This window comes from Hibiscus syriacus, unplaced genomic scaffold, assembly GCF_006381635.1.
Source record: "Hibiscus syriacus cultivar Baekdansim isolate YM2019G1 unplaced genomic scaffold, ASM638163v2 tig00110889_pilon, whole genome shotgun sequence".
Classification (NCBI taxonomy): domain Eukaryota; kingdom Viridiplantae; phylum Streptophyta; class Magnoliopsida; order Malvales; family Malvaceae; genus Hibiscus; species Hibiscus syriacus.
In genome coordinates, this window is record NW_024062899.1 from 288,311 (window position 1) to 300,170 (window position 11,860).

At 34.5% G+C, this 11,860-nt stretch overlaps 1 pseudogene; it reads right to left on the reverse strand.

Moving 5' to 3' along the window:
• Nucleotides 1-6,880: 6,880 nt before the first annotated feature.
• Nucleotides 6,881-11,860, reverse strand: LOC120144422 (annotated as a pseudogene).

Sequence of the window (11,860 nt, forward strand, 5' to 3'; positions counted from 1 at the left end):
AAATTTCAGAACCTGTAGTCTGAATTAGGTCGTCGACCTAATAACGTTAAACAAAAGCGCTCTTTGGGAGACAACCCATTTTCTTTTTCATTTCTTTAATTTACTTCAATTTCAATCAATTTTTTATTATTTATTTTTGTTAAGCATTTTATTTGCCTTAATTTTAATTTTAATTTTTTTGGTAGTCAGAAATTGTGATCGAACTTGAATGGAGTCGGAAGCAATTCTTTTTTATTGAACAATATAATTTTTAGATCCTGAAAACAATGAGAGTCACACACAACAGTAGATTTTTTTCTCCATCCTTTTTTCATAACCTTTGGACCCCACATATAATTTTAAAAAACATTTTTCCTTTTCACCCTTGTTTTTGTTTATTTTCCAAACCCACATGCTTTAAAGAATTCCCTTTTCAAACTTCTTCTTTCTTTCATTCTTTCAGCTGCACGACTTCACTCATTCCTTTATTCTTTATTTTATTTTTTAACATTGAACTGCACATTTAAACAAACCAAACTATTGTCGCTTGTCGCTATTTTCTGATCGACATTTGTTCTTCGTACCGTCACTTCTTGCATAAGTCTTTGCTCAATCTCTCATGCTCGTACAATGCTGATTTTTTCTTTTTACCGTGCCATTACCGCTTATTCTATTTTCATCTATGCTCTTCATCGCTTCTAAAGTCACGGTTCGAACACTAAAAGGTCGACGATTGCCTTTCATCGATGAATTGCGAACACCATCGTACTACTAAATAAAAAATTAAGGTAAATAAATGAGTTTATTTTTTTAACCATTATTGATTTTCCCCTTTGGCATTGCAGAAAAGATTGGCATAAATACGTGCTCCAAAGGTTTCTCATTGAGCGAACAAACCCAATCGAATAACCCCTTTAGCCGCAGTCGCCAATAATCATGGGGAATATTCTCTACCCTTCCTTTTGCTCTTTAATTTTTATTTTGTATTGGGGAAATACAATTAAGTTAGGGGGTAAAGGTTGAATTAAATTCTGTCTTCCTTGTCTTACTTGTCTCATAGCATGTTTGGTTGAATTGGTTAAATATGTAATTGAAATGAAACATTTCCGTTGCTTGTTGTTAGCATGTTGTGATCATTTAAGCTCATATGAATACTTGAATTTTAACATGCTTGATAGAAAAACATGTTTGATTTTGTTAATTGAACTCTGTTGAACTATGTTTTGATATAACATTTTATGGCAAAATGTTTTTGGACTTGAATTAATTTATTCAAAGTTTTCAAAAATAATTCAAAGTCCATTTAATTTGGAATTGAGCATAAATTTTTTATGAATAGTAAAATACTGAATAAATAGTACGATACTGTGTGAACATTAGTATGAATACCATGAACAGTACCAATGCTAAAAAAATTCCAGAATGCAAAAATGGTACCGATACTGCTACAGTAGTATCGATACCGTGAACAGTAGTATCGATACTATCAAGCCCAACGGCCAAAAAATTCAAATATTACAAAGGTAGTACCGATACTCATTGAATGAGTACCGATACTACTTATTTTGGGCAGTTTTATGTTGTAGAAAATGAATCCCCAACAACTAGAAATGACCACAAACTCATTCCAACCTATAAATACAAGTTCAAGATACTTGAAGAAGGTAGAGAACACCTATCCAAGCAATCAAACACAAGAAAAGAGTTTTTCATTCTTTTTTTTCTATTATTTTGTAAATATTATTGTGTTTGTGTGAGCTTAATTATTTGTAAAACCTATCTTTTAGAGGTTTTCTTTGTTTACATTTCTTTTCCTTGTAAAAGGGTTAGTTCTATCTTAGCCAATTGAAAAGATAGGGTTTGGTTCTAGCTGAGCCCGTTAAAAGTTAGAGAGTTGTAAATGTTACTCTTGATCCTGTAAAAAGAAAGAACAAATTAGTGAATTTGTTATAAAATACTTGGTGAGGAGCTAAGGCAGGGGAGGTAGACTTGGTTGAGAAGTCGAACCACTATAAATCGTTGTGTAAATTTTTCTATCTTTCTAATCTCCTTACTCCCTAAACACAAAAACAAATTCATCCCCTCTTGGCAAACCTTTTCGGTTATCGATTTGAGCTTCCACAAATCCCAACAATTGATATCAGAGCTTGACTCATTAGAAGGTTTAACAACCTTGAGACGATCCTAGAAGAAGCTCTACCGATTCCCGACATAATCGAGAATATGTCTTCCATATCCGGCCCATTCAACATAGAAGACTCCCAATCGATCAACAAGCCTCCATACTTCAATGGAGCCAACTACTGTCATTGGAATAAATTAATAAAGCTATTTATCTAATCTAATGATCTTGATGCATGGTATATGATCGAGAACGACTACTCTTCTCCAAAGAAGAAGAAGAAGAAATGGAGTGACCAAGAACGGAAGAAAGCTCAACCTAATGCCAAGGCCATGCACATTATGTTTTGTGCATTTGGTCTCGAAGTAAATAAAGGAGTTTTTTCTTGTTCTAATGCCAATGAGCTTTGGAATAAGCTCGAGGAAATCTACAGAAACAAGAAAGAATAACCAACAAAGGTAGTGTCCTTAATGGCTCGTGAAGAGCCCGAGTTATCTTCTAACTCAAATGGATTAATTTCTTATTCTTTTAATGAGTTACAAGATACATACGATGAATTATTTTTGAAGTTTGAGACCATTAACTCCAAATATAAGAGAATGATTTTCTTTTGAAAGCTAAAATAGATTTTGAAAACCAAAATGAAATTTTGAAAAAGGATTTATAGCTTTCAAAAATGAAAATTAAATGTTTTGAAAAAGAAAATTTGATTTAAAAGTTAAGCTTGAATGCTTAACAAAAGAAAGAGAAATCTTTTTAAATAATTCATCTAGTTTAATAATGGTAAAATGCTCACATTGTCATTATCATGGTCATAAGGAACATACTTGTCCTTTGAAGAAAGAAAAACGTTTTAAAATTAGACAAGTATGGGTTCCCAAGGGAACAAGGGGCATTGAAAGTAACATCCAAGGATCCAAAGCAATTTGGATACCAAAATCAAAACAAATGTCTCTTATAGGTGTGCGGGAGCAATAGTAATGAAAATGAAGAAATCGAGATGATCTTGCCACACTTGAAAAATGAATGGGTAACCTCTAAGCTTAATGTTTTTATTTTGGTTATTTGGCTGCTCATTTAGTTTATGCATGCATGAGTTTTGATCTTAAATGGTTATGTTTTGTTTTTCATCTCATGTATGTTAAAAAGGTGTTATAATGAACATTTTAAATTTTTAATGATTTTTCATAATTTTTAGTTCATCCTAATGAATTTTGGTCAAAATTGGTTTTAAATGCAAATGATATCTCTCTAACAATTGATATCAACTTTTCAAATATTTAGATTTTATAAATTTTAATTTATAACCTAAAATTAAATGTTTATGCATATGATTTAAAATGTAAATGATATCTCTGTAATAATTGATATCAATTTTTGTCAAATGCATAACATTTTTGGAAAGCTTTATGCATATGCACTTAATTTCAACAATTGGTATTGCATAAAGTATTTTAGACTTAGATATATTGAATTTCATGTGCTACTAACATGTTTGTTATTCTTTGTTGAAATTCAATCTTGTTTAAGTGTCAAGATTTTAAAGTCAAATTTTGTTGGAATGCAATTTTGAGGGGGAGCTTTGATTTTTCAAATGTTTTTAATGTTAAATTACCAGTTACTCTCCAAAGTTATTTTTGAACTTTAAAATTGAATTATTTTTGATATAACAAAAAGGGGGAGAAATATGGTTTGAAAAATTCAATTTCTTAATGAAAAAGGGGAGCTGAACATTTTCATATATTTTTCAACAATTGATATCTTTTTCATTAAATATTTTATTAAGGGGGAGTTTTGCCAAAAACAATTTTTCAAATGTTTTGTTATATAAAAAAGGGGGAGATTGTTGAACTATGTTTTGATATAACATTTTATGGCAAAATGTTTTTTTACTTGAATTGAATTTATTCAAAGTTTTCAAAAATAATTCAAAGTTCATTTAATTTGGAATTGAACACAAAATTTTATGAATAATATCGTACTGTATGAATAGTACCGATACTGTATGAATAGTACTGATACTGTGTGAACAGTAGTATCAATACCATGAACAGTAGTATCGATACTATGATCAGTACTGATGCTAAAAATTCCAGAATGCAAAAATGGTACCGATACTGCTACAATAGTATCGATACCATGAACAGTAATATCGATACCGTGAATAGTAGTATCGATACTATCAAGCCCAACGGTCAAAAATACAAAGGTAGTACCGATACTCATTGAAGGAGTATCGATACTACTTATTCTGGGCAGTTTTATTTTGCAGAAAATGAATTCCCAACGGCTAGAAACGACCACAAACTCATTCCAACCTATAAATACAAGTTCAAGACACTTGAAGAAGGTAAAGAACACCTATCCAAGCAATCAAACACAAGAGAATAGTTTTTCATTCTTATTTTTCTATTCTCTTGTAAATATTATTGTGTTTGTGTGAGCTTAATTATTTGTAAACACCTATCTTTTAGAGGTTTTCTTTGTTTATATTTATTTTTCTTGTAAAAGGGTTGGTTCTATCTTAGCCAAGTGAAAAGATAAGGATTGGTTCTAGTAAAGCCTGTTAAAATCTAGGGAGTTGTAAATGTTACTCTTGATCTTGTAAAAAGAAAGAACAAATTAGTTAATTTGTTAGAAAATCCTTGGTGAGGAGCTAAGGTAGTGGAGGTAGACTTGGTTGAGAAGTCGAACCACTATAAATCGTTGTGCAAATTTTTATATCTTTCTAATCTCCTTACTCCCTAAACACAAAAACCCATTCATCCCCTCTTGGCAAACCCTTTTGGTTTTCGATTCGAGTTTCCACAAATCCCAACAAACTCCTTGCTTGGCTTGATTGTTTAGCCCACTTTGTGAGATTTTGAGCCTTGAGCATGTATGTCCTTATTTTTATGTTTTTTACTTGCTTAAGAGTGTCAAATTGAATGATGGAAATCTAGAACTTGTGGCTTGGATGCATTTTGAGATTACGTGTGAAATTTGATGCATTGACATGATTTAGGCGATAGAATTTACCCCCATTTTTACCCAACAAAAAAGCCTACCCTTTCTTTTCCACTAGTGAACCAAGTTGAAACCTATGCCCATTTTCCTTGTTTTTACCTTCATTATAAGCTATAAAACCTTTTACACCTCTTCTTCATGCTGGGGGCATGGGCACGACGCTGAGTTGACGTGGTAGTACTTGGAAGACCCTAGAAGATTCTGAAAGCAAGTTTACTTATCACGATTTTGGAGAGAGATTTTAGGATTTTCAATTTCTTTGAATTGATTTTAAAACATTTGAATTAAAAGTATCACTCAGTAGTAATTAGAATTTTTATTTTGAATTATCTTTTTTATTTTTAGGAAATCACAAGCCTATAAATACCCTTGCATGGGTAAGGCTGAAACAACCTATGAATTACTTTGTTTTTCTATTTTTATTTTTCAATCAAAGTTTATTTTTCTTTTCTTACTTTCTTTATTTTCAAGTCATTTTATTTTGCAAACTATTCTAAGTATGATCAACCATATCATGCTTAGCTAATTTATTTTAAGCCGAGAGCTAGTACAAATCAAATCCATGCATGGGAATTGAACATCGCTTATACCCTTTTGGGATACATTTTCGTCTTCCTGATTAGATAGTTTGGAAATCGACCTTACTGCAATTTAAAAGTTTTTCAAATCAAAAAGAGCTCGTTGGTCTGGATATCGTTTAATATACAGTTGGGAGGAATAATCGGCCTGTGGTAATTGACTTCCTGTGAACACTCTTAGCAGCAGTCCGCTAAGGAAATACGAGACCAGATTCGATTCTCGATGAGACAAAATATCCGAGTCGGACATTTCCATTTTAATTCGGATTATTTTAACGAAAATAGATGTGGTTAATTCAGTCAAGAATCGTCTTTCAAAGATAGACTTGGGAAGATCGGTATATGAGAGAAGGCCAAGTTGCAATGAGTTGGGCCTTGCAGACTGTAACCGACATGAATCCCGGAGCAAAAAAACCTTTTCAATGATCGCAAAAATTGAATCAAGCTAGCTCAAGGCGATTTTCATTTATTTGTGATTCCTAAACTTTATTTCATTTCTCTTCTAATTTACTGTTTTTCTCAATTTTATTTTGGATTTATTTTCTTTCTTCTCATCTAAATCACGTCTACCCCTTTTATAGTTTTTTATTTAATTACTACTTTTGGATCTAAACTCGAAGTTTATTTGCGCAGAAATTCGTTATTTTCCCCTATGGATCAACCCTTTTACTATACTACATTTTATTTTATTTGAAGATAATATTATTTTATTTTTGATGAGTAAAACGATGCTTGTCACCTAAATTTCCCCAAAATGAACTGGGATTACTTGGGTTTCTAAAACCTCTACTAAACCCGTTTTTGATTTTTCCTTTACCAAAACCGACAAGTGGGAGCTTGAATTGGAGTTGAAAGTGAAAGCGTGATGGTTCTTACCTTAGCTTAACCTTGCAATAGCTGGAAACCTATAAAGTTTCCACCTTTAGGCTTATCTTGAAGAAGAAGGCAAAGAACTATTCAACTTTTGAAATCTTTAATGGTAAAATTACTTCTTTAGTGCCTCTGATTCTGACTGCATACTAAAAACACCCTTTTTACTCTTCATTGGACTTGACTCAAGCCCAAATCTATCTAAATTTGGGTCTAAACTTCTCGTAAATTAAGGAATTAATTTAAGGCCCAACTAGGGCTCGCCCAAAACTCCTAATTGGAATCTGGGGTGTTACAAGTACATAAACCAAGAGTGATGGTTTTCGTAGTACCGGAAATTCTTGACTTAAATTAACATCTAAACATACACACCTAATTTGAATGACTAAGAGTTTTGTGCTCTACTTTTGTGATTAATCAAAGAGTAGTAAGCTCCCGTTGGCCCCTTGGCTACCAAAGATAAATGGTTACCTTTCTCCACCACTTTCCCTTTGTCTAACACAACTATAACATCACAGTTTTGAATGGTGCTTAGTCTGTGTGCTACGACAACACTTGTTCTCCCAACCATCACGCACTCCAATGCCTCTTGCACCGCTTTCTCAGATTTACTGTCAAGTGCACTGGTTGCTTCATCTAACAATAATATTGCTGGATTCCTCAATATGGCTCGGGCTATGGCGATACGTTGCTTCTGCCCCCCGGATAGTTGTACACCTCTGTCTCCACACCACGTATCATATCCATCCGCTAGGCCAACAATGAAATCATCTGCATTGGCTGCTTTGGCTGCTTCAATGATTTCAGATTCATTAGTTTTAACAGATGCTCCATACAAAATGTTTTCCTTGATGGTTCCGGAAAATAGTGCTGGTTCTTGGCTAACGAGTGCTATGTGTTTCCTCAATGACCTTAAGTTGTATAATTTTATATCTCGACCATCAATCTTCACTACTCCTTTGAGTGTGTCATAAAATCTCTCAATCAAACTGATCACTGTTGATTTACCAGACCCACTTTGTCCCACCAACGCTGTTGATTTCCCAGCTTCGATGGAGATTGAAAAGTCCTTCAAGATGATCATATTAGGCCTGGTCGGATATGCAAAATCAATGCCACAAATTTCCACATGTCCTGTAATTTCTTCAGCAATGTAACCGTTAGAATCATCGGGTTCAATTCTTGTGCAACGGTCTAAAATAGCAAACAAAGATCCAACAACCTCAACGCTCTTGGCCAAATCTGATGTCATGCTTGCAGCTTTAGCAATGAAAAAACCAGTGTTAATCAAAATGAGGTATGTTTCAATGAAGGCTTTTGAGGTGATGTGTCCCTGAGATACGAGTTTTGCGCCATACCAGAAATTAAAGGCCATAATGCTTGACAAAAGAAATCGAGACGACCCAAGTCCAAGACCAGCTAACCAGGATTGCCTAGCATTCTCTTTTCTAGGACTCTCGTGGGATTTCTGTAGCATTTTCAAGATTCGATCTTGAGATGAGAAGGCGGTAACAGTTCGGTGGTTGGAAACTGCCTCAGTAGCAAGCTTGCTGCTCTCTCGTTGTGCTTCAATAGCTTTTTGGGACATTCTTTTTAGTAATATCGTTCGAGCTAATAAGGAGAGGATGATGAGGGGTTGGACTACTATCATTACAATGGCAAGTCTCCAAGCAATGAATAGGCCCAGGGCAAAAGCCAAAGTTACACACGAGATGGTTTGCACTAGAAAAGACACTCCATCACCAATTAAAGATCTCACCTGTAAACATTTAACACCTCTAAGAATATTTGAATTTAACATCCAGATCAATTATATGCACCTTAGCATTTTGAGTTTTATTATTTACAATTTTCTTGTTATGTAGCTTGTTTTGAGATCTGATAAATATTAACTGTATGGGATCATGTAGCTGGTTCATATACGAACAACTCAACGTAACAATAAGAAAGGACATAATAAAAAGATGGAAAGAAGAACATACCCCACTTGCATCCTTTTCCAATCTAGAACAAACAGGGCCACTGGAATTCTCATCTTCCTCAAACCACCCAACTTCGAAAGTCATAATCTTTGAAAGCAACCATTCTCTTATCCTCTTTGTCAAGTGCTCTCCCATGTAAGAAAAATTATAATGCAGAATAATGTTGATTATCAGTGAAAATAGAAAAAACCCAAGGAAAGCCAATGCATAAACCTTGGCCTTTTCTTTAATTTCACCATGATCTCTGAGAAAAAACATTGATATCATTGACCCCATTGTGAAAGCTGAAAGTGGTTGCACTGCACCAAATAAAATTGCACTCAAGAATCCTTGGGTAGCTTGTTTCCACTCTGGTAAATTCAAGGCCAGCAATCTTCTGAAAGATGGTGTAGAAACTTTCATTTCTCCATCTAATGAAGCATGATTTGGTGCTGCAGAATTGGTTGAATTTGTTCGTCTGGCTCGAGAGGAGACTCTATGACTGCTAGCAATATCGATTTCCATGCTTGTTATATGAGCTGAATCATTCATTGAAAAATAATTATTACATTCTTCCACGACTTCCACTTGTTTGTTTGTTGAAGTTGCACTAGCATGGGATAAACGCCATTTTCAATTACCATCAACTCATTATGTGATCCGACTTCCATGGCCTGCCCATCTTGGACAACAACAATTAAATCTGCATGTCTAACAGTAGAAAGGCGGTGGGCAACAATGATTGTTGTACGTCCAATAGAGGCCTTGTCAAGAGCCTCCTGCACAATACGTTCGGATTCAGAGTCTAATGCACTTGTTGCCTCATCAAGGAGGAGAATTTTGGGTGCTTTTATCAAAGCTCTTGCTATGGCAATTCTTTGTTTCTGTCCACCAGACATTTGAATCCCTCTTTCTCCAACCTGTTAAATATAAAACTTAATTTGAACCTTTTTTGCCTTATATGGAAGATTCTTATTTTTTGTTGTTGTTGAAGCTGTAGGACTATATAGACTATCATTTTCTATTTCTGGATGTTATACTTGTTTAGTAAAGTGACCTGAAAAAAAATGCGGTTTACACTGACTTTGTAAAAATAAAGATAAACAAACCTGTTGAATATAAAACATAATTTTGAACATTTTTGCCTTAAATTGAAGATTATTTTTTTCAAGGTATAGAACTATATATAGGCTATCATTTTCTCTTTCTGGATGTTATACTTGTTTAGTAAAGTGACCTATAAAAAAATAAACCGGTTTACACTGACTTGGTAAAAATAATGATAAGCAAAAAAAACCTGGGTGTCATATCCTTGAGGAAACTGGGATATGAAATTATGGGCATTGGAAGCTTTAGCAGCTTCAATAACCTCTTCCATTCCAGTTTTTTCATTGCCAAAAAGTATGTTCTCTTTAATGGTTGTTGCAAACAGTGTAGGCTCTTGACTCACCAACCCCATTTGTGACCTTAACCACTTGAGCTGCAATTTTTTGATAGAAACCCCATCAAGAAGTATGTCTCCTCCAAGCGGATCATAAAACCTTTGCAACAATGAAATCAGTGTTGATTTTCCTGATCCACTACTACCCACCAAAGCCACAGTCTTCCCTGCAGGAATTTTGAGACAGAAATTCTTGAAAATTATGCTCTCAGGCCTTGTAGGGTATGCAAACTCAACTTGTTTGAATTCTAATTCTCCCACAATATTATCCAAGGTTTCCCCCTCCAAATTTTCTAAATCAATCTTTGGGACTCTTTTAATCATTTCATTTATATGCTCTGCAGCCGCACATGCTTCAAATAATGGCTTCAGGTTGGGTAATCCAATACCAAGTTCTCTGTTTAATACAAGAAAAATGACATTAAAAATCAGAATTAAAAAAAAAGAGTAAGAATGAAATGGAAAAAATGATATTCTTTTGCCACTATCTAAGAAAGCATGCATTTTGGTCAAGTATTAAAAGATTAAAACTCTTACTGTCCTCCCCAAGCAATACAACTTGCCACAGTGAATATAGTTCCACCCTCTCCATGGTTGCTAACCATTCTGCTACTATAGTAAATAATGAAAGCCCAAACAACAAAATTAATTCCATTGCTTCCAATGGCTAAGCCTTTAGCCATCCCTTGCTTCAGCCCCAACTTTAAAGATCCTTGTAGAACTGCAGAGAACTCGATTGTGGTTTTGTTTTCCCCGACAAAGGCATAAACTGTTCTTATGGAAGATATTGCCTGCTCTGCTATTGTGCTGGCTTTATTATACTCTACCCTAATCTTCCTTGCAAGACTCAGTAAAATTCTTCCATATATCAAAGATGGAGCCACCACAAGTATAATAAATGGAGAAACCACAAGGGCTAATCTCCATGCTAAGAGAAAAGGTATTATGTAACATCCAATAAATGTAGCACCAGTTGTTATTATGCTTGGAACCTGATACATGATAAACAAGTCAGTCGAATAGTTTCTGCAAAGCTAAATGAAGAGGATGAATATTTTGAGAAACATTTGCAACCTTCTCACTGAGAACATCTTGAATTATGAGACTGTCATTGGAAACACTTGTGACTACTTCAGCTGTGCTGGTTACATTCATGTCAAAGTAGCCAACATCTTGTCTTAGGACAGCTTTCAAATACCTTGTTCTCATTCGTGAGGCTTGCCTTTCACTTGACCTTGTCCAACAATATCCTTCTAAAAATTTTGAAATCATAGAGCAAAGTAGGAGTAATTAATTAATATGTTCGCTATCCCTTTAAGTCAGAAGCAATTAACAAGCAAAATAAGCATTTGCTTCAAACTCACTCAGGAAACACCCAACACCTCCACCACAGGCAATCAAAATCATGTATAGAGAAACCTGTCAGCCATGGATCTTGTGAGTTATATGTATTATATACACGGCATGGGCATAATCATTCGAATATATGGCAAAATCTAAAAGAAATTTGAGCATACTCGTATCAGATTTTCATCTCAAGTCTGAGTAATATTAATCATAGCTTGTGAGTAATAACGTACCTTATTAACGTTGTGGGTGAGCATATCAAGATATGAAGCTGAACCAGCGCCGCCAAAACTGTTAAACATACGGCCAGACAAGTATATCATGAGAGGAGCAGCAGTGCCATCAGCAACAGCTCCAATGAAGCCTGCAACCATCAACCACATATCTACACCATCCGCATGCATGAAAATAGAACCTATAGATCCATATTTCTCCTTCTTAACATCATCATTACAACTCATCGTTCTTTTTTCTTCCATCGCATTCTGTTTTTCTTCCTCCATTAACTATATCTGTTAATATCAAGATGCAGGCTCTTCTGCCAGATTCGAAGCCC